At 40.7% G+C, this 22679-nt stretch overlaps 11 non-coding genes across 11 annotated transcripts; 5 read left to right on the top strand and 6 right to left on the bottom strand.

The window, feature by feature from the left end:
* Positions 1–1711: 1711 nt before the first annotated feature.
* On the bottom strand, positions 1712–1818 carry LOC140066534 (U6 spliceosomal RNA). Its single transcript, XR_011848375.1, has one exon. It is a non-coding gene; the product is annotated as a U6 spliceosomal RNA (small nuclear RNA).
* An 872-nt stretch (positions 1819–2690) lies between these two features.
* On the top strand, positions 2691–2797 carry LOC140066467 (U6 spliceosomal RNA). The gene has a single exon (XR_011848309.1). It is a non-coding gene; the product is annotated as a U6 spliceosomal RNA (small nuclear RNA).
* Positions 2798–5691: 2894 nt separating this feature from the next.
* LOC140066533 (U6 spliceosomal RNA) lies at positions 5692–5798 on the bottom strand. The gene has a single exon (XR_011848374.1). It is a non-coding gene; the product is annotated as a U6 spliceosomal RNA (small nuclear RNA).
* Positions 5799–6695: 897 nt separating this feature from the next.
* On the top strand, positions 6696–6802 carry LOC140066466 (U6 spliceosomal RNA). Its single transcript, XR_011848308.1, has one exon. It is a non-coding gene; the product is annotated as a U6 spliceosomal RNA (small nuclear RNA).
* A 2894-nt stretch (positions 6803–9696) lies between these two features.
* LOC140066532 (U6 spliceosomal RNA) lies at positions 9697–9803 on the bottom strand. Its single transcript, XR_011848373.1, has one exon. It is a non-coding gene; the product is annotated as a U6 spliceosomal RNA (small nuclear RNA).
* An 897-nt stretch (positions 9804–10700) lies between these two features.
* Positions 10701–10807, top strand: LOC140066465 (U6 spliceosomal RNA). The gene has a single exon (XR_011848307.1). It is a non-coding gene; the product is annotated as a U6 spliceosomal RNA (small nuclear RNA).
* Positions 10808–13700: 2893 nt separating this feature from the next.
* On the bottom strand, positions 13701–13807 carry LOC140066531 (U6 spliceosomal RNA). Its single transcript, XR_011848372.1, has one exon. It is a non-coding gene; the product is annotated as a U6 spliceosomal RNA (small nuclear RNA).
* Positions 13808–14704: 897 nt separating this feature from the next.
* Positions 14705–14811, top strand: LOC140066464 (U6 spliceosomal RNA). Its single transcript, XR_011848306.1, has one exon. It is a non-coding gene; the product is annotated as a U6 spliceosomal RNA (small nuclear RNA).
* A 2894-nt stretch (positions 14812–17705) lies between these two features.
* LOC140066530 (U6 spliceosomal RNA) lies at positions 17706–17812 on the bottom strand. Its single transcript, XR_011848370.1, has one exon. It is a non-coding gene; the product is annotated as a U6 spliceosomal RNA (small nuclear RNA).
* An 897-nt stretch (positions 17813–18709) lies between these two features.
* On the top strand, positions 18710–18816 carry LOC140066462 (U6 spliceosomal RNA). Its single transcript, XR_011848305.1, has one exon. It is a non-coding gene; the product is annotated as a U6 spliceosomal RNA (small nuclear RNA).
* A 2893-nt stretch (positions 18817–21709) lies between these two features.
* On the bottom strand, positions 21710–21816 carry LOC140066529 (U6 spliceosomal RNA). The gene has a single exon (XR_011848369.1). It is a non-coding gene; the product is annotated as a U6 spliceosomal RNA (small nuclear RNA).
* Between the last annotated feature and the right edge of the window lie 863 nt (positions 21817–22679).

The raw sequence follows: 22679 nt of genomic DNA, 5'->3' as shown, positions 1-22679 counted from the left end.
AAAAAGTAAAAAAAAAAAAATGATAATAAAAAAACCTAAAAGTTCTAATCACCCCCCTTTCCCTAGAGCTGATATAAATAATCAGTAAAAATCATAAATACATTAGGTATTGCTGTGTCAGAAAATGCCCGATCTATCAAAATAAAATAACGGGTTCTCACTGCGTTTAACCCCATAACAAAAAATTGCGGCCAGAGTCGAAAATGGCACTTTTTTGCCATTTCAAAAATTATTAAAAATTCTTTAAAAAGTGATCAAAAGGCTGTCATGGTAGCATTGAAAATGTCATCAAAAGTCGCAAAAAAATGACACCACCCACAGGTCCATACACAGAAATATGAAAAAGTTATTAGCGCCAGATGCAAAAATACTTTTTTTTTTTTGTACAGGAGGTTTTAATTTTTGTAAATGTATGAAAACATTATAAAACCTATACAAATTTGTAATCCCTGTTATCGTACTGACCCAAAGAATAAAGTAGACATGTTATTTGGGGCGCACAGTGAAATCCGTAAAATCCAAGCCCACAAGAAAATGGTGTAAATGTGGGTTTTTATTTACCAATTTCACTGCATTTGGAATTTTTTTCCCGCTTCCCAGTACATGGCATGGAATATTCAATACCATTACTATGAAGTGTAATTTGTTATGCAGAAAACAAGCCGTCACGCAGGTCTTTACATGGAAAAATAAAAAAAGTTATAGATTTTTGAAGGTGAGGAGTGAAAAATAGAAATGAAAAAACAAAACAGGGCTAGGTCGTTATGGGGTTAATTATCCATCACCACACAAAAAATTATCTTAATCAGGATCAAAAAACTTTATGATCCCCAAGTGTGTACAAATAAAATGTGCAGGTCTTTTAGCAAAAAATAAGACCTCAAACTAAGGCTATATTCACACGAATGTATGGGGGGCGTATATACGGCCGACGTATATATGGGCGATATACGTCCCCCATACATCACAATGGGCTCACGGCACCCAACAGGCGGGCAGCGGCCATCTGAATGTAGCCTAAGAAAAAAATCCCTTTTGATTTGGTGTGGCTGTAAAGTGTATTGACCTAGAGAACTTTTTAAAATGTTATTTAGGTTTGATGATAATGGCGGAATATTTTTATTAAAAAACCACGTCAGATTTGCGCTCTTTCTTTAAATCCGCTGTTTTGGTGGGAAAACTGGCATTAACGTGGAAAAAGAGTGCAGAGAAAGGGTTAAAATATCAACAATGAATTTCCCATCAACAAATCTGTGGCGCAAACCTCACACAAACGCACCCCAAGACCTCACATTTAGGCGGATGAGTTTGAAATACAATTTTGGGGAAAAGCCAGGGGCAGATGTGGCGCGCAGTTTGTGTACATGATACAGGGTCGCTCACATGACATGTAAAAACTTACTTTCTGAGGTAAAATCATGAGGTAAATAATGTATTATTGTACAAAATGGTGTCTATCGCAAAACCGTAACGATTTATTACCTAAATAATGAAAAAACTGTATGAAGCACGGTGCCGACATGAGAAATTGGTGCAAAATATGTTACAGTCTCGCTCACATGACGTGTAAAAACCTACTTTCTGAGGTAAAATCTTGAGGTAAATAATGTATTATTGTACAAAATGGTGTCTATAGCAAAAACTTAGCGATTTATTACCTTAATAATGAAAAAAACTGTATGAAGGACGGCGCAGACACGAGAAATTGGTGCAAAATATGGAACGCTTCACGAATTTGCGTGTCATCCTTGCGCAGGGGCCATGCTAATCTTCTCTGTATCGTTCCAATTTTAGTATATGTGCTGCCGAAGCGAGCACAGACCCCTGGCCTCCCCCATCAGTATATATAGTCCCCGGAGGGGGGGAGTTATACATTATGGAGAGATCTTCTTCAGGATTTACACCAGGAACCTATAATATATGACAACCCTCATTCTATAACGTTTCTATAGTTTCTTCATTTATTATCGGGCAACTTATAGGTAACGGGGATATGGGATATTCAACGCTGTGACACCAGAAGATGCAAATTTGCCAGTCCCAGAGGATCCTGGGAGAAGAGGCGGGTCAATTGAGGAAAAGTGGGAAGGACCCCAGAACAGACACCTATGACTTATTCATACCCCAAACCCGAAAATGAAAGCCTCAGAAAAACCCTATGAGCTAATAGTAATAATAATACAAACCCCAGTACAGACCCCAAATCACATCTGAACAAATACATATCCTAGACCAGACCCTCTAAATAAACAGCAGAATATAGACCCCAAACTACAGATAACAAGACCCGTCAGAGTCTCAGAGTCCGAAATAACTGCAGCCCCCAGATGAGATAATACAGTATTCAGACCGGACCCTGGAAACCACAGACCCAACAAAGGGAAACAAGGGAATGTTTGGGGTTTCCCTTTGTTTTTACCTTTTTCCCGCCCTTTTTACAAGACAAAGACCGGTGCTCCCAGCATCCTCTGGGGCTATTTATCTATTTTGCATATTCTGTTTAATACGTTTGTGTCGTTTTATTTGCACTTTTATATTTTTTTAAGAAGGAAAACTCTAGACAGTTGTGGAGAATGAGAGTTATGATCCAATGAAGATGATGGGTGTAATGTATATAGAGTGACCTCTCCATAATGTATAACTCCCCCCCTCCGGGGACTATATATACTGATGGGGGAGGCCAGGGGTCTGTGCTCGCTTCGGCAGCACATATACTAAAATTGGAACGATACAGAGAAGATTAGCATGGCCCCTGCGCAAGGATGACACGCAAATTCGTGAAGCGTTCCATATTTTACAGCATTGATGAGGAAAAAGCTTTAATCCAAAGTCTATACGGACTGACTGGAGATGTACAAATGCTTAGGGTCTGTTCACATTGAGGATTGTGCTACAGATTTTCCATCACCCTCTTTGAAGTCTATAGGAGGCCATTGTGTCTGCCAGTTTCCACATGAAGTTACTCGCCCTATATCCCGAGCAGAATCAGCGAGGATTCCTCTCACAATATGGGGAATGCCAGACACATTGATAATTAATGCCAAGTGAATGCAGCCTTAACCCCTTCATGACCGCCGTAATGACTTTTACAAAGATGTATCAGAAGAAGATTGCAGGACATCGGGTTCTGCTGGTACCGGGCCGTGTTCTCACAGCCAAACCCTGCCACTAACACCTGGGATCAGGATCATTTCCCGGGTGTTTAACCCCATCACCCCCCTCCCTGCAGCAACGACCATGGCGTGCCAATGGTGTCGCGCAGCAGTCGCGCAGAAGGACCCTAGGATTTCCTATAGGATAGCTGTCTTGATGGGTGTCTGTTAAAGATAATATTAAGCAGCATAGTACATTATATAAGAGTTCAGTCAGTGCCCTCTCACAAAGCAAATAAAAAAACCCACAAAAAACGCCCACCCCCCCCAAAAAAACAAAAAACAAAAAGTAAAACCACACACATTTTGTACCTCCAAATTTGTACCAACCCAGACTACAAACCTACAATAGTTTTGATCCCGTATGGCAAAAAACGGGGAAAAAAAAGATGCCCAAATTTACATTTTTAACTCTTTACCGACATGTGACGGAATAGTATGTCACATGCCGTAATAGTATGCCACATGCCGGCCTCACAGGCTGAGCCCTCTCCATAGCCAGTAAGTCTTTGTTGCATATTGCAGCAAAGACTTATCGGTAACACCCACGGTCGGTGCTGGCAAAGCTTCGGGCGGCTTCAAAAAAATGGCAGCAAATGGGAGCCGCCATCTTGCCGAGGATTGTTTCTCCCCATGACGTCATCGAGGAGCGGCGATCTGTCGCCATGCTGAGTCTGTCTTGTTTTAACCCTTTCATTACAATGTGCCCTCAGCACATAGTAATGAATGAGGAGGAAAATCCCGATATACTGCCATACTGTAGTATGGCAGAACATGATGGGATAGATCAGACAACCTCTTGTTAAAGTACCCTAGGGAGTCTGAAAAAAAAAGTAAAAAAAAAAAAATGATAATAAAAAAACCTAAAAGTTCTAATCACCCCCCTTTCCCTAGAGCTGATATAAATAATCAGTAAAAATCATAAATACATTAGGTATTGCTGTGTCAGAAAATGCCCGATCTATCAAAATAAAATAACGGGTTCTCACTGCGTTTAACCCCATAACAAAAAATTGCGGCCAGAGTCGAAAATGGCACTTTTTTGCCATTTCAAAAAATATTAAAAATTCTTTAAAAAGTGATCAAAAGGCTGTCATGGTAGCATTGAAAATGTCATCAAAAGTCGCAAAAAAATGACACCACCCACAGGTCCATACACAGAAATATGGAAAAGTTATTAGCGCCAGATGCAAAAATACTTTTTTTTTTTTGTACAGGAGGTTTTAATTTTTGTAAATGTATGAAAACATTATAAAACCTATACAAATTTGTAATCCCTGTTATCGTACGGACCCAAAGAATAAAGTAGACATGTTATTTGGGGCGCACAGTGAAATCCGTAAAATCCAAGCCCACAAGAAAATGGTGTAAATGTGGGTTTTTATTTACCAATTTCACTGCATTTGGAATTTTTTTCCCGCTTCCCAGTACATGGCATGGAATATTCAATACCATTACTATGAAGTGTAATTTGTTATGCAGAAAACAAGCCGTCACGCAGGTCTTTACATGGAAAAATAAAAAAAGTTATAGATTTTTGAAGGTGAGGAGTGAAAAATAGAAATGAAAAAACAAAACAGGGCTAGGTCGTTATGGGGTTAATTATCCATCACCACACAAAAAATTATCTTAATCAGGATCAAAAAACTTTATGATCCCCAAGTGTGTACAAATAAAATGTGCAGGTCTTTTAGCAAAAAATAAGACCTCAAACTAAGGCTATATTCACACGAATGTATGGGGGGCGTATATACGGCCGACGTATATATGGGCGATATACGTCCCCCATACATCACAATGGGCTCACGGCACCCAACAGGCGGGCAGCGGCCATCTGAATGTAGCCTAAGAAAAAAATCCCTTTTGATTTGGTGTGGCTGTAAAGTGTATTGACCTAGAGAACTTTTTAAAATGTTATTTAGGTTTGATGATAATGGCGGAATATTTTTATTAAAAAACCACGTCAGATTTGCGCTCTTTCTTTAAATCCGCTGTTTTGGTGGGAAAACTGGCATTAACGTGGAAAAAGAGTGCAGAGAAAGGGTTAAAATATCAACAATGAATTTCCCATCAACAAATCTGTGGCGCAAACCTCACACAAACGCACCCCAAGACCTCACATTTAGGCGGATGAGTTTGAAATACAATTTTGGGGAAAAGCCAGGGGCAGATGTGGCGCGCAGTTTGTGTACATGATACAGGGTCGCTCACATGACATGTAAAAACTTACTTTCTGAGGTAAAATCATGAGGTAAATAATGTATTATTGTACAAAATGGTGTCTATCGCAAAACCGTAACGATTTATTACCTAAATAATGAAAAAACTGTATGAAGCACGGTGCCGACATGAGAAATTGGTGCAAAATATGTTACAGTCTCGCTCACATGATGTGTAAAAACCTACTTTCTGAGGTAAAATCTTGAGGTAAATAATGTATTATTGTACAAAATGGTGTCTATAGCAAAAACTTAGCGATTTATTACCTTAATAATGAAAAAAACTGTATGAAGGACGGCGCAGACACGAGAAATTGGTGCAAAATATGGAACGCTTCACGAATTTGCGTGTCATCCTTGCGCAGGGGCCATGCTAATCTTCTCTGTATCGTTCCAATTTTAGTATATGTGCTGCCGAAGCGAGCACAGACCCCTGGCCTCCCCCATCAGTATATATAGTCCCCGGAGGGGGGGAGTTATACATTATGGAGAGATCTTCTTCAGGATTTACACCAGGAACCTATAATATATGACAACCCTCATTCTATAACGTTTCTATAGTTTCTTCATTTATTATCGGGCAACTTATAGGTAACGGGGATATGGGATATTCAACGCTGTGACACCAGAAGATGCAAATTTGCCAGTCCCAGAGGATCCTGGGAGAAGAGGCGGGTCAATTGAGGAAAAGTGGGAAGGACCTGATACCTGAAGGACCTGAAGGACCCCAGAACAGACACCTATGACTTATTCATACCCCAAACCCGAAAATGAAAGCCTCAGAAAAACCCTATGAGCTAGTAGTAATAATAATACAAACCCCAGTACAGACCCCAAATCACATCTGAACAAATACATATCCTAGACCAGACCCTCTAAATAAACAGCAGAATATAGACCCCAAACTACAGATAACAAGACCCGTCAGAGTCTCAGAGTCCGAAATAACTGCAGCCCCCGGATGAGATAATACAGTATTCAGACCGGACCCTGGAAACCACAGACCCAACAAAGGGAAACAAGGGAATGTTTGGGGTTTCCCTTTGTTTTTACCTTTTTCCCGCCCTTTTTACAAGACAAAGACCGGTGCTCCCAGCATCCTCTGGGGCTATTTATCTATTTTGCATATTCTGTTTAATACGTTTGTGTCGTTTTATTTGCACTTTTATATTTTTTTAAGAAGGAAAACTCTAGACAGTTGTGGAGAATGAGAGTTATGATCCAATGAAGATGATGGGTGTAATGTATATAGAGTGACCTCTCCATAATGTATAACTCCCCCCCTCCGGGGACTATATATACTGATGGGGGAGGCCAGGGGTCTGTGCTCGCTTCGGCAGCACATATACTAAAATTGGAACGATACAGAGAAGATTAGCATGGCCCCTGCGCAAGGATGACACGCAAATTCGTGAAGCGTTCCATATTTTACAGCATTGATGAGGAAAAAGCTTTAATCCAAAGTCTATACGGACTGACTGGAGATGTACAAATGCTTAGGGTCTGTTCACATTGAGGATTGTGCTACAGATTTTCCATCACCCTCTTTGAAGTCTATAGGAGGCCATTGTGTCTGCCAGTTTCCACATGAAGTTACTCGCCCTATATCCCGAGCAGAATCAGCGAGGATTCCTCTCACAATATGGGGAATGCCAGACACATTGATAATTAATGCCAAGTGAATGCAGCCTTAACCCCTTCATGACCGCCGTAATGACTTTTACAAAGATGTATCAGAAGAAGATTGCAGGACATCGGGTTCTGCTGGTACCGGGCCGTGTTCTCACAGCCAAACCCTGCCACTAACACCTGGGATCAGGATCATTTCCCGGGTGTTTAACCCCATCACCCCCCTCCCTGCAGCAACGACCATGGCGTGCCAATGGTGTCGCGCAGCAGTCGCGCAGAAGGACCCTAGGATTTCCTATAGGATAGCTGTCTTGATGGGTGTCTGTTAAAGATAATATTAAGCAGCATAGTACATTATATAAGAGTTCAGTCAGTGCCCTCTCACAAAGCAAATAAAAAAACCCACAAAAAACGCCCACCCCCCCCAAAAAAACAAAAAACAAAAAGTAAAACCACACACATTTTGTACCTCCAAATTTGTACCAACCCAGACTACAAACCTACAATAGTTTTGATCCCGTATGGCAAAAAACGGGGAAAAAAAAGATGCCCAAATTTACATTTTTAACTCTTTACCGACATGTGACGGAATAGTATGTCACATGCCGTAATAGTATGCCACATGCCGGCCTCACAGGCTGAGCCCTCTCCATAGCCAGTAAGTCTTTGTTGCATATTGCAGCAAAGACTTATCGGTAACACCCACGGTCGGTGCTGGCAAAGCTTCGGGCGGCTTCAAAAAAATGGCAGCAAATGGGAGCCGCCATCTTGCCGAGGATTGTTTCTCCCCATGACGTCATCGAGGAGCGGCGATCTGTCGCCATGCTGAGTCTGTCTTGTTTTAACCCTTTCATTACAATGTGCCCTCAGCACATAGTAATGAATGAGGAGGAAAATCCCGATATACTGCCATACTGTAGTATGGCAGAACATGATGGGATAGATCAGACAACCTCTTGTTAAAGTACCCTAGGGAGTCTGAAAAAAAAAGTAAAAAAAAAAAAATGATAATAAAAAAACCTAAAAGTTCTAATCACCCCCCTTTCCCTAGAGCTGATATAAATAATCAGTAAAAATCATAAATACATTAGGTATTGCTGTGTCAGAAAATGCCCGATCTATCAAAATAAAATAACGGGTTCTCACTGCGTTTAACCCCATAACAAAAAATTGCGGCCAGAGTCGAAAATGGCACTTTTTTGCCATTTCAAAAAATATTAAAAATTCTTTAAAAAGTGATCAAAAGGCTGTCATGGTAGCATTGAAAATGTCATCAAAAGTCGCAAAAAAATGACACCACCCACAGGTCCATACACAGAAATATGAAAAAGTTATTAGCGCCAGATGCAAAAATACTTTTTTTTTTTTGTACAGGAGGTTTTAATTTTTGTAAATGTATGAAAACATTATAAAACCTATACAAATTTGTAATCCCTGTTATCGTACTGACCCAAAGAATAAAGTAGACATGTTATTTGGGGCGCACAGTGAAATCCGTAAAATCCAAGCCCACAAGAAAATGGTGTAAATGTGGGTTTTTATTTACCAATTTCACTGCATTTGGAATTTTTTTCCCGCTTCCCAGTACATGGCATGGAATATTCAATACCATTACTATGAAGTGTAATTTGTTATGCAGAAAACAAGCCGTCACGCAGGTCTTTACATGGAAAAATAAAAAAAGTTATAGATTTTTGAAGGTGAGGAGTGAAAAATAGAAATGAAAAAACAAAACAGGGCTAGGTCGTTATGGGGTTAATTATCCATCACCACACAAAAAATTATCTTAATCAGGATCAAAAAACTTTATGATCCCCAAGTGTGTACAAATAAAATGTGCAGGTCTTTTAGCAAAAAATAAGACCTCAAACTAAGGCTATATTCACACGAATGTATGGGGGGCGTATATACGGCCGACGTATATATGGGCGATATACGTCCCCCATACATCACAATGGGCTCACGGCACCCAACAGGCGGGCAGCGGCCATCTGAATGTAGCCTAAGAAAAAAATCCCTTTTGATTTGGTGTGGCTGTAAAGTGTATTGACCTAGAGAACTTTTTAAAATGTTATTTAGGTTTGATGATAATGGCGGAATATTTTTATTAAAAAACCACGTCAGATTTGCGCTCTTTCTTTAAATCCGCTGTTTTGGTGGGAAAACTGGCATTAACGTGGAAAAAGAGTGCAGAGAAAGGGTTAAAATATCAACAATGAATTTCCCATCAACAAATCTGTGGCGCAAACCTCACACAAACGCACCCCAAGACCTCACATTTAGGCGGATGAGTTTGAAATACAATTTTGGGGAAAAGCCAGGGGCAGATGTGGCGCGCAGTTTGTGTACATGATACAGGGTCGCTCACATGACATGTAAAAACTTACTTTCTGAGGTAAAATCATGAGGTAAATAATGTATTATTGTACAAAATGGTGTCTATCGCAAAACCGTAACGATTTATTACCTAAATAATGAAAAAACTGTATGAAGCACGGTGCCGACATGAGAAATTGGTGCAAAATATGTTACAGTCTCGCTCACATGACGTGTAAAAACCTACTTTCTGAGGTAAAATCTTGAGGTAAATAATGTATTATTGTACAAAATGGTGTCTATAGCAAAAACTTAGCGATTTATTACCTTAATAATGAAAAAAACTGTATGAAGGACGGCGCAGACACGAGAAATTGGTGCAAAATATGGAACGCTTCACGAATTTGCGTGTCATCCTTGCGCAGGGGCCATGCTAATCTTCTCTGTATCGTTCCAATTTTAGTATATGTGCTGCCGAAGCGAGCACAGACCCCTGGCCTCCCCCATCAGTATATATAGTCCCCGGAGGGGGGGAGTTATACATTATGGAGAGATCTTCTTCAGGATTTACACCAGGAACCTATAATATATGACAACCCTCATTCTATAACGTTTCTATAGTTTCTTCATTTATTATCGGGCAACTTATAGGTAACGGGGATATGGGATATTCAACGCTGTGACACCAGAAGATGCAAATTTGCCAGTCCCAGAGGATCCTGGGAGAAGAGGCGGGTCAATTGAGGAAAAGTGGGAAGGACCTGATACCTGAAGGACCTGAAGGACCCCAGAACAGACACCTATGACTTATTCATACCCCAAACCCGAAAATGAAAGCCTCAGAAAAACCCTATGAGCTAATAGTAATAATAATACAAACCCCAGTACAGACCCCAAATCACATCTGAACAAATACATATCCTAGACCAGACCCTCTAAATAAACAGCAGAATATAGACCCCAAACTACAGATAACAAGACCCGTCAGAGTCTCAGAGTCCAAAATAACTGCAGCCCCCGGATGAGATAATACAGTATTCAGACCGGACCCTGGAAACCACAGACCCAACAAAGGGAAACAAGGGAATGTTTGGGGTTTCCCTTTGTTTTTACCTTTTTCCCGCCCTTTTTACAAGACAAAGACCGGTGCTCCCAGCATCCTCTGGGGCTATTTATCTATTTTGCATATTCTGTTTAATACGTTTGTGTCGTTTTATTTGCACTTTTATATTTTTTTAAGAAGGAAAACTCTAGACAGTTGTGGAGAATGAGAGTTATGATCCAATGAAGATGATGGATGTAATGTATATAGAGTGACCTCTCCATAATGTATAACTCCCCCCCTCCGGGGACTATATATACTGATGGGGGAGGCCAGGGGTCTGTGCTCGCTTCGGCAGCACATATACTAAAATTGGAACGATACAGAGAAGATTAGCATGGCCCCTGCGCAAGGATGACACGCAAATTCGTGAAGCGTTCCATATTTTACAGCATTGATGAGGAAAAAGCTTTAATCCAAAGTCTATACGGACTGACTGGAGATGTACAAATGCTTAGGGTCTGTTCACATTGAGGATTGTGCTACAGATTTTCCATCACCCTCTTTGAAGTCTATAGGAGGCCATTGTGTCTGCCAGTTTCCACATGAAGTTACTCGCCCTATATCCCGAGCAGAATCAGCGAGGATTCCTCTCACAATATGGGGAATGCCAGACACATTGATAATTAATGCCAAGTGAATGCAGCCTTAACCCCTTCATGACCGCCGTGATGACTTTTACAAAGATGTATCAGAAGAAGATTGCAGGACATCGGGTTCTGCTGGTACCGGGCCGTGTTCTCACAGCCAAACCCTGCCACTAACACCTGGGATCAGGATCATTTCCCGGGTGTTTAACCCCATCACCCCCCTCCCTGCAGCAACGACCATGACGTGCCAATGGTGTCGCGCAGCAGTCGCGCAGAAGGACCCTAGGATTTCCTATAGGATAGCTGTCTTGATGGGTGTCTGTTAAAGATAATATTAAGCAGCATAGTACATTATATAAGAGTTCAGTCAGTGCCCTCTCACAAAGCAAATAAAAAAACCCACAAAAAACGCCCCCCCCCCCAAAAAAACAAAAAACAAAAAGTAAAACCACACACATTTTGTACCTCCAAATTTGTACCAACCCAGACTACAAACCTACAATAGTTTTGATCCCGTATGGCAAAAAACGGGGAAAAGAAAGATGCCCAAATTTACATTTTTAACTCTTTACCGACATGTGACGGAATAGTATGTCACATGCCGTAATAGTATGCCACATGCCGGCCTCACAGGCTGAGCCCTCTCCATAGCCAGTAAGTCTTTGTTGCATATTGCAGCAAAGACTTATCGGTAACACCCACGGTCGGTGCTGGCAAAGCTTCGGGCGGCTTCAAAAAAATGGCAGCAAATGGGAGCCGCCATCTTGCCGAGGATTGTTTCTCCCCATGACGTCATCGAGGAGCGGCGATCTGTCGCCATGCTGAGTCTGTCTTGTTTTAACCCTTTCATTACAATGTGCCCTCAGCACATAGTAATGAATGAGGAGGAAAATCCCGATATACTGCCATACTGTAGTATGGCAGAACATGATGGGATAGATCAGACAACCTCTTGTTAAAGTACCCTAGGGAGTCTGAAAAAAAAAGTAAAAAAAAAAAAATGATAATAAAAAAACCTAAAAGTTCTAATCACCCCCCTTTCCCTAGAGCTGATATAAATAATCAGTAAAAATCATAAATACATTAGGTATTGCTGTGTCAGAAAATGCCCGATCTATCAAAATAAAATAACGGGTTCTCACTGCGTTTAACCCCATAACAAAAAATTGCGGCCAGAGTCGAAAATGGCACTTTTTTGCCATTTCAAAAAATATTAAAAATTCTTTAAAAAGTGATCAAAAGGCTGTCATGGTAGCATTGAAAATGTCATCAAAAGTCGCAAAAAAATGACACCACCCACAGGTCCATACACAGAAATATGAAAAAGTTATTAGCGCCAGATGCAAAAATACTTTTTTTTTTTTGTACAGGAGGTTTTAATTTTTGTAAATGTATGAAAACATTATAAAACCTATACAAATTTGTAATCCCTGTTATCGTACTGACCCAAAGAATAAAGTAGACATGTTATTTGGGGCGCACAGTGAAATCCGTAAAATCCAAGCCCACAAGAAAATGGTGTAAATGTGGGTTTTTATTTACCAATTTCACTGCATTTGGAATTTTTTTCCCGCTTCCCAGTACATGGCATGGAATATTCAATACCATTACTATGAAGTGTAATTTGTTATGCAGAAAACAAGCCGTCACGCAGGTCTTTACATGGAAAAATAAAAAAAGTTATAGATTTTTGAAGGTGAGGAGTGAAAAATAGAAATGAAAAAACAAAACAGGGCTAGGTCGTTATGGGGTTAATTATCCATCACCACACAAAAAATTATCTTAATCAGGATCAAAAAACTTTATGATCCCCAAGTGTGTACAAATAAAATGTGCAGGTCTTTTAGCAAAAAATAAGACCTCAAACTAAGGCTATATTCACACGAATGTATGGGGGGCGTATATACGGCCGACGTATATATGGGCGATATACGTCCCCCATACATCACAATGGGCTCACGGCACCCAACAGGCGGGCAGCGGCCATCTGAATGTAGCCTAAGAAAAAAATCCCTTTTGATTTGGTGTGGCTGTAAAGTGTATTGACCTAGAGAACTTTTTAAAATGTTATTTAGGTTTGATGATAATGGCGGAATATTTTTATTAAAAAACCACGTCAGATTTGCGCTCTTTCTTTAAATCCGCTGTTTTGGTGGGAAAACTGGCATTAACGTGGAAAAAGAGTGCAGAGAAAGGGTTAAAATATCAACAATGAATTTCCCATCAACAAATCTGTGGCGCAAACCTCACACAAACGCACCCCAAGACCTCACATTTAGGCGGATGAGTTTGAAATACAATTTTGGGGAAAAGCCAGGGGCAGATGTGGCGCGCAGTTTGTGTACATGATACAGGGTCGCTCACATGACATGTAAAAACTTACTTTCTGAGGTAAAATCATGAGGTAAATAATGTATTATTGTACAAAATGGTGTCTATCGCAAAACCGTAACGATTTATTACCTAAATAATGAAAAAACTGTATGAAGCACGGTGCCGACATGAGAAATTGGTGCAAAATATGTTACAGTCTCGCTCACATGACGTGTAAAAACCTACTTTCTGAGGTAAAATCTTGAGGTAAATAATGTATTATTGTACAAAATGGTGTCTATAGCAAAAACTTAGCGATTTATTACCTTAATAATGAAAAAAACTGTATGAAGGACGGCGCAGACACGAGAAATTGGTGCAAAATATGGAACGCTTCACGAATTTGCGTGTCATCCTTGCGCAGGGGCCATGCTAATCTTCTCTGTATCGTTCCAATTTTAGTATATGTGCTGCCGAAGCGAGCACAGACCCCTGGCCTCCCCCATCAGTATATATAGTCCCCGGAGGGGGGGAGTTATACATTATGGAGAGATCTTCTTCAGGATTTACACCAGGAACCTATAATATATGACAACCCTCATTCTATAACGTTTCTATAGTTTCTTCATTTATTATCGGGCAACTTATAGGTAACGGGGATATGGGATATTCAACGCTGTGACACCAGAAGATGCAAATTTGCCAGTCCCAGAGGATCCTGGGAGAAGAGGCGGGTCAATTGAGGAAAAGTGGGAAGGACCTGATACCTGAAGGACCTGAAGGACCCCAGAACAGACACCTATGACTTATTCATACCCCAAACCCGAAAATGAAAGCCTCAGAAAAACCCTATGAGCTAATAGTAATAATAATACAAACCCCAGTACAGACCCCAAATCACATCTGAACAAATACATATCCTAGACCAGACCCTCTAAATAAACAGCAGAATATAGACCCCAAACTACAGATAACAAGACCCGTCAGAGTCTCAGAGTCCGAAATAACTGCAGCCCCCGGATGAGATAATACAGTATTCAGACCGGACCCTGGAAACCACAGACCCAACAAAGGGAAACAAGGGAATGTTTGGGGTTTCCCTTTGTTTTTACCTTTTTCCCGCCCTTTTTACAAGACAAAGACCGGTGCTCCCAGCATCCTCTGGGGCTATTTATCTATTTTGCATATTCTGTTTAATACGTTTGTGTCGTTTTATTTGCACTTTTATATTTTTTTAAGAAGGAAAACTCTAGACAGTTGTGGAGAATGAGAGTTATGATCCAATGAAGATGATGGGTGTAATGTATATAGAGTGACCTCTCCATAATGTATAACTCCCCCCCTCCGGGGACTATATATACTGATGGGGGAGGCCAGGGGTCTGTGCTCGCTTCGGCAGCACATATACTAAAATTGGAACGATACAGAGAAGATTAGCATGGCCCCTGCGCAAGGATGACACGCAAATTCGTGAAGCGTTCCATATTTTACAGCATTGATGAGGAAAAAGCTTTAATCCAAAGTCTATACGGACTGACTGGAGAGGTACAAATGCTTAGGGTCTGTTCACATTGAGGATTGTGCTACAGATTTCCCGTCACCCTCTTTGAAGTCTATAGGAGGCCATTGTGTCTGCCAGTTTCCACATGAAGTTACTCGCCCTATATCCCGAGCAGAATCAGCGAGGATTCCTCTCACAATATGGGGAATGCCAGACACATTGATAATTAATGCCAAGTGAATGCAGCCTTAACCCCTTCATGACCGCCGTAATGACTTTTACAAAGATGTATCAGAAGAAGATTGCAGGACATCGGGTTCTGCTGGTACCGGGCCGTGTTCTCACAGCCAAACCCTGCCACTAACACCTGGGATCAGGATCATTTCCCGGGTGTTTAACCCCATCACCCCCCTCCCTGCAGCAACGACCATGGCGTGCCAATGGTGTCGCGCAGCAGTCGCGCAGAAGGACCCTAGGATTTCCTATAGGATAGCTGTCTTGATGGGTGTCTGTTAAAGATAATATTAAGCAGCATAGTACATTATATAAGAGTTCAGTCAGTGCCCTCTCACAAAGCAAATAAAAAAACCCACAAAAAACGCCCACCCCCCCAAAAAAAACAAAAAACAAAAAGTAAAACCACACACATTTTGTACCTCCAAATTTGTACCAACCCAGACTACAAACCTACAATAGTTTTGATCCCGTATGGCAAAAAACGGGGAAAAAAAAGATGCCCAAATTTACATTTTTAACTCTTTACCGACATGTGACGGAATAGTATGTCACATGCCGTAATAGTATGCCACATGCCGGCCTCACAGGCTGAGCCCTCTCCATAGCCAGTAAGTCTTTGTTGCATATTGCAGCAAAGACTTATCGGTAACACCCACGGTCGGTGCTGGCAAAGCTTCGGGCGGCTTCAAAAAAATGGCAGCAAATGGGAGCCGCCATCTTGCCGAGGATTGTTTCTCCCCATGACGTCATCGAGGAGCGGCGATCTGTCGCCAAGCTGAGTCTGTCTTGTTTTAACCCTTTCATTACAATGTGCCCTCAGCACATAGTAATGAATGAGGAGGAAAATCCCGATATACTGCCATACTGTAGTATGGCAGAACATGATGGGATAGATCAGACAACCTCTTGTTAAAGTACCCTAGGGAGTCTGAAAAAAAAAGTAAAAAAAAAAAAATGATAATAAAAAAACCTAAAAGTTCTAATCACCCCCCTTTCCCTAGAGCTGATATAAATAATCAGTAAAAATCATAAATACATTAGGTATTGCTGTGTCAGAAAATGCCCGATCTATCAAAATAAAATAACGGGTTCTCACTGCGTTTAACCCCATAACAAAAAATTGCGGCCAGAGTCGAAAATGGCACTTTTTTGCCATTTCAAAAAATATTAAAAATTCTTTAAAAAGTGATCAAAAGGCTGTCATGGTAGCATTGAAAATGTCATCAAAAGTCGCAAAAAAATGACACCACCCACAGGTCCATACACAGAAATATGAAAAAGTTATTAGCGCCAGATGCAAAAATACTTTTTTTTTTTTGTACAGGAGGTTTTAATTTTTGTAAATGTATGAAAACATTATAAAACCTATACAAATTTGTAATCCCTGTTATCGTACTGACCCAAAGAATAAAGTAGACATGTTATTTGGGGCGCACAGTGAAATCCGTAAAATCCAAGCCCACAAGAAAATGGTGTAAATGTGGGTTTTTATTTACCAATTTCACTGCATTTGGAATTTTTTTCCCGCTTCCCAGTACATGGCATGGAATATTCAATACCATTACTATGAAGTGTAATTTGTTATGCAGAAAACAAGCCGTCACGCAGGTCTTTACATGGAAAAATAAAAAAAGTTATAGATTTTTGAAGGTGAGGAGTGAAAAATAGAAATGAAAAAACAAAACAGGGCTAGGTCGTTATGGGGTTAATTATCCATCACCACACAAAAAATTATCTTAATCAGGATCAAAAAACTTTATGATCCCCAAGTGTGTACAAATAAAATGTGCAGGTCTTTTAGCAAAAAATAAGACCTCAAACTAAGGCTATATTCACACGAATGTATGGGGGGCGTATATACGGCCGACGTATATATGGGCGATATACGTCCCCCATACATCACAATGGGCTCACGGCACCCAACAGGCGGGCAGCGGCCATCTGAATGTAGCCTAAGAAAAAAATCCCTTTTGATTTGGTGTGGCTGTAAAGTGTATTGACCTAGAGAACTTTTTAAAATGTTATTTAGGTTTGATGATAATGGCGGAATATTTTTATTAAAAAACCACGTCAGATTTGCGCTCTTTCTTTAAATCCGCTGTTTTGGTGGGAAAACTGGCATTAACGTGGAAAAAGAGTGCAGAGAAAGGGTTAAAATATCAACAATGAATTTCCCATCAACAAATCTGTGGCGCAAACCTCACACAAACGCACCCCAAGACCTCACATTTAGGCGGATGAGTTTGAAATACAATTTTGGGGAAAAGCCAGGGGCAGATGTGGCGCGCAGTTTGTGTACATGATACAGGGTCGCTCACATGACATGTAAAAACTTACTTTCTGAGGTAAAATCATGAGGTAAATAATGTATTATTGTACAAAATGGTGTCTATCGCAAAACCGTAACGATTTATTACCTAAATAATGAAAAAACTGTATGAAGCACGGTGCCGACATGAGAAATTGGTGCAAAATATGTTACAGTCTCGCTCACATGACGTGTAAAAACCTACTTTCTGAGGTAAAATCTTGAGGTAAATAATGTATTATTGTACAAAATGGTGTCTATAGCAAAAACTTAGCGATTTATTACCTTAATAATGAAAAAAACTGTATGAAGGACGGCGCAGACACGAGAAATTGGTGCAAAATATGGAACGCTTCACGAATTTGCGTGTCATCCTTGCGCAGGGGCCATGCTAATCTTCTCTGTATCGTTCCAATTTTAGTATATGTGCTGCCGAAGCGAGCACAGACCCCTGGCCTCCCCCATCAGTATATATAGTCCCCGGAGGGGGGGAGTTATACATTATGGAGAGATCTTCTTCGGGATTTACACCAGGAACCTATAATATATGACAACCCTCATTCTATAACGTTTCTATAGTTTCTTCATTTATTATCGGGCAACTTATAGGTAACGGGGATATGGGATATTCAACGCTGTGACACCAGAAGATGCAAATTTGCCAGTCCCAGAGGATCCTGGGAGAAGAGGCGGGTCAATTGAGGAAAAGTGGGAAGGACCTGATACCTGAAGGACCTGAAGGACCCCAGAACAGACACCTATGACTTATTCATACCCCAAACCCGAAAATGAAAGCCTCAGAAAAACCCTATGAGCTAATAGTAATAATAATACAAACCCCAGTACAGACCCCAAATCACATCTGAACAAATACATATCCTAGACCAGACCCTCTAAATAAACAGCAGAATATAGACCCCAAACTACAGATAACAAGACCCGTCAGAGTCTCAGAGTCCAAAATAACTGCAGCCCCCGGATGAGATAATACAGTATTCAGACCGGACCCTGGAAACCACAGACCCAACAAAGGGAAACAAGGGAATGTTTGGGGTTTCCCTTTGTTTTTACCTTTTTCCCGCCCTTTTTACAAGACAAAGACCGGTGCTCCCAGCATCCTCTGGGGCTATTTATCTATTTTGCATATTCTGTTTAATACGTTTGTGTCGTTTTATTTGCACTTTTATATTTTTTTAAGAAGGAAAACTCTAGACAGTTGTGGAGAATGAGAGTTATGATCCAATGAAGATGATGGGTGTAATGTATATAGAGTGACCTCTCCATAATGTATAACTCCCCCCCTCCGGGGACTATATATACTGATGGGGGAGGCCAGGGGTCTGTGCTCGCTTCGGCAGCACATATACTAAAATTGGAACGATACAGAGAAGATTAGCATGGCCCCTGCGCAAGGATGACACGCAAATTCGTGAAGCGTTCCATATTTTACAGCATTGATGAGGAAAAAGCTTTAATCCAAAGTCTATACGGACTGACTGGAGAGGTACAAATGCTTAGGGTCTGTTCACATTGAGGATTGTGCTACAGATTTTCCATCACCCTCTTTGAAGTCTATAGGAGGCCATTGTGTCTGCCAGTTTCCACATGAAGTTACTCGCCCTATATCCCGAGCAGAATCAGCGAGGATTCCTCTCACAATATGGGGAATGCCAGACACATTGATAATTAATGCCAAGTGAATGCAGCCTTAACCCCATCATGACCGCCGTGATGACTTTTACAAAGATGTATCAGAAGAAGATTGCAGGACATCGGGTTCTGCTGGTACCGGGCCGTGTTCTCACAGCCAAACCCTGCCACTAACACCTGGGATCAGGATCATTTCCCGGGTGTTTAACCCCATCACCCCCCTCCCTGCAGCAACGACCATGGCGTGCCAATGGTGTCGCGCAGCAGTCGCGCAGAAGGACCCTAGGATTTCCTATAGGATAGCTGTCTTGATGGGTGTCTGTTAAAGATAATATTAAGCAGCATAGTACATTATATAAGAGTTCAGTCAGTGCCCTCTCACAAAGCAAATAAAAAAACCCACAAAAAACGCCCCCCCCCCAAAAAAAACAAAAAACAAAAAGTAAAACCACACACATTTTGTACCTCCAAATTTGTACCAACCCAGACTACAAACCTACAATAGTTTTGATCCCGTATGGCAAAAAACGGGGAAAAGAAAGATGCCCAAATTTACATTTTTAACTCTTTACCGACATGTGACGGAATAGTATGTCACATGCCGTAATAGTATGCCACATGCCGGCCTCACAGGCTGAGCCCTCTCCATAGCCAGTAAGTCTTTGTTGCATATTGCAGCAAAGACTTATCGGTAACACCCACGGTCGGTGCTGGCAAAGCTTCGGGCGGCTTCAAAAAAATGGCAGCAAATGGGAGCCGCCATCTTGCCGAGGATTGTTTCTCCCCATGACGTCATCGAGGAGCGGCGATCTGTCGCCATGCTGAGTCTGTCTTGTTTTAACCCTTTCATTACAATGTGCCCTCAGCACATAGTAATGAATGAGGAGGAAAATCCCGATATACTGCCATACTGTAGTATGGCAGAACATGATGGGATAGATCAGACAACCTCTTGTTAAAGTACCCTAGGGAGTCTGAAAAAAAAAGTAAAAAAAAAAAAATGATAATAAAAAAACCTAAAAGTTCTAATCACCCCCCTTTCCCTAGAGCTGATATAAATAATCAGTAAAAATCATAAATACATTAGGTATTGCTGTGTCAGAAAATGCCCGATCTATCAAAATAAAATAACGGGTTCTCACTGCGTTTAACCCCATAACAAAAAATTGCGGCCAGAGTCGAAAATGGCACTTTTTTGCCATTTCAAAAAATATTAAAAATTCTTTAAAAAGTGATCAAAAGGCTGTCATGGTAGCATTGAAAATGTCATCAAAAGTCGCAAAAAAATGACACCACCCACAGGTCCATACACAGAAATATGAAAAAGTTATTAGCGCCAGATGCAAAAATACTTTTTTTTTTTTGTACAGGAGGTTTTAATTTTTGTAAATGTATGAAAACATTATAAAACCTATACAAATTTGTAATCCCTGTTATCGTACTGACCCAAAGAATAAAGTAGACATGTTATTTGGGGCGCACAGTGAAATCCGTAAAATCCAAGCCCACAAGAAAATGGTGTAAATGTGGGTTTTTATTTACCAATTTCACTGCATTTGGAATTTTTTTCCCGCTTCCCAGTACATGGCATGGAATATTCAATACCATTACTATGAAGTGTAATTTGTTATGCAGAAAACAAGCCGTCACGCAGGTCTTTACATGGAAAAATAAAAAAAGTTATAGATTTTTGAAGGTGAGGAGTGAAAAATAGAAATGAAAAAACAAAACAGGGCTAGGTCGTTATGGGGTTAATTATCCATCACCACACAAAAAATTATCTTAATCAGGATCAAAAAACTTTATGATCCCCAAGTGTGTACAAATAAAATGTGCAGGTCTTTTAGCAAAAAATAAGACCTCAAACTAAGGCTATATTCACACGAATGTATGGGGGGCGTATATACGGCCGACGTATATATGGGCGATATACGTCCCCCATACATCACAATGGGCTCACGGCACCCAACAGGCGGGCAGCGGCCATCTGAATGTAGCCTAAGAAAAAAATCCCTTTTGATTTGGTGTGGCTGTAAAGTGTATTGACCTAGAGAACTTTTTAAAATGTTATTTAGGTTTGATGATAATGGCGGAATATTTTTATTAAAAAACCACGTCAGATTTGCGCTCTTTCTTTAAATCCGCTGTTTTGGTGGGAAAACTGGCATTAACGTGGAAAAAGAGTGCAGAGAAAGGGTTAAAATATCAACAATGAATTTCCCATCAACAAATCTGTGGCGCAAACCTCACACAAACGCACCCCAAGACCTCACATTTAGGCGGATGAGTTTGAAATACAATTTTGGGGAAAAGCCAGGGGCAGATGTGGCGCGCAGTTTGTGTACATGATACAGGGTCGCTCACATGACATGTAAAAACTTACTTTCTGAGGTAAAATCATGAGGTAAATAATGTATTATTGTACAAAATGGTGTCTATCGCAAAACCGTAACGATTTATTACCTAAATAATGAAAAAACTGTATGAAGCACGGTGCCGACATGAGAAATTGGTGCAAAATATGTTACAGTCTCGCTCACATGACGTGTAAAAACCTACTTTCTGAGGTAAAATCTTGAGGTAAATAATGTATTATTGTACAAAATGGTGTCTATAGCAAAAACTTAGCGATTTATTACCTTAATAATGAAAAAAACTGTATGAAGGACGGCGCAGACACGAGAAATTGGTGCAAAATATGGAACGCTTCACGAATTTGCGTGTCATCCTTGCGCAGGGGCCATGCTAATCTTCTCTGTATCGTTCCAATTTTAGTATATGTGCTGCCGAAGCGAGCACAGACCCCTGGCCTCCCCCATCAGTATATATAGTCCCCGGAGGGGGGGAGTTATACATTATGGAGAGATCTTCTTCAGGATTTACACCAGGAACCTATAATATATGACAACCCTCATTCTATAACGTTTCTATAGTTTCTTCATTTATTATCGGGCAACTTATAGGTAACGGGGATATGGGATATTCAACGCTGTGACACCAGAAGATGCAAATTTGCCAGTCCCAGAGGATCCTGGGAGAAGAGGCGGGTCAATTGAGGAAAAGTGGGAAGGACCTGATACCTGAAGGACCTGAAGGACCCCAGAACAGACACCTATGACTTATTCATACCCCAAACCCGAAAATGAAAGCCTCAGAAAAACCCTATGAGCTAGTAGTAATAATAATACAAACCCCAGTACAGACCCCAAATCACATCTGAACAAATACATATCCTAGACCAGACCCTCTAAATAAACAGCAGAATATAGACCCCAAACTACAGATAACAAGACCCGTCAGAGTCTCAGAGTCCGAAATAACTGCAGCCCCCGGATGAGATAATACAGTATTCAGACCGGACCCTGGAAACCACAGACCCAACAAAGGGAAACAAGGGAATGTTTGGGGTTTCCCTTTGTTTTTACCTTTTTCCCGCCCTTTTTACAAGACAAAGACCGGTGCTCCCAGCATCCTCTGGGGCTATTTATCTATTTTGCATATTCTGTTTAATACGTTTGTGTCGTTTTATTTGCACTTTTATATTTTTTTAAGAAGGAAAACTCTAGACAGTTGTGGAGAATGAGAGTTATGATCCAATGAAGATGATGGGTGTAATGTATATAGAGTGACCTCTCCATAATGTATAACTCCCCCCCTCCGGG

This window comes from Engystomops pustulosus, chromosome 6 (genome assembly GCF_040894005.1).
Source record: "Engystomops pustulosus chromosome 6, aEngPut4.maternal, whole genome shotgun sequence".
NCBI lineage: Eukaryota > Metazoa > Chordata > Amphibia > Anura > Leptodactylidae > Engystomops > Engystomops pustulosus.
The sequence above is the reverse complement of the archived record's forward strand: the minus strand, read 5'-3'. Positions and strand labels throughout refer to the sequence as shown.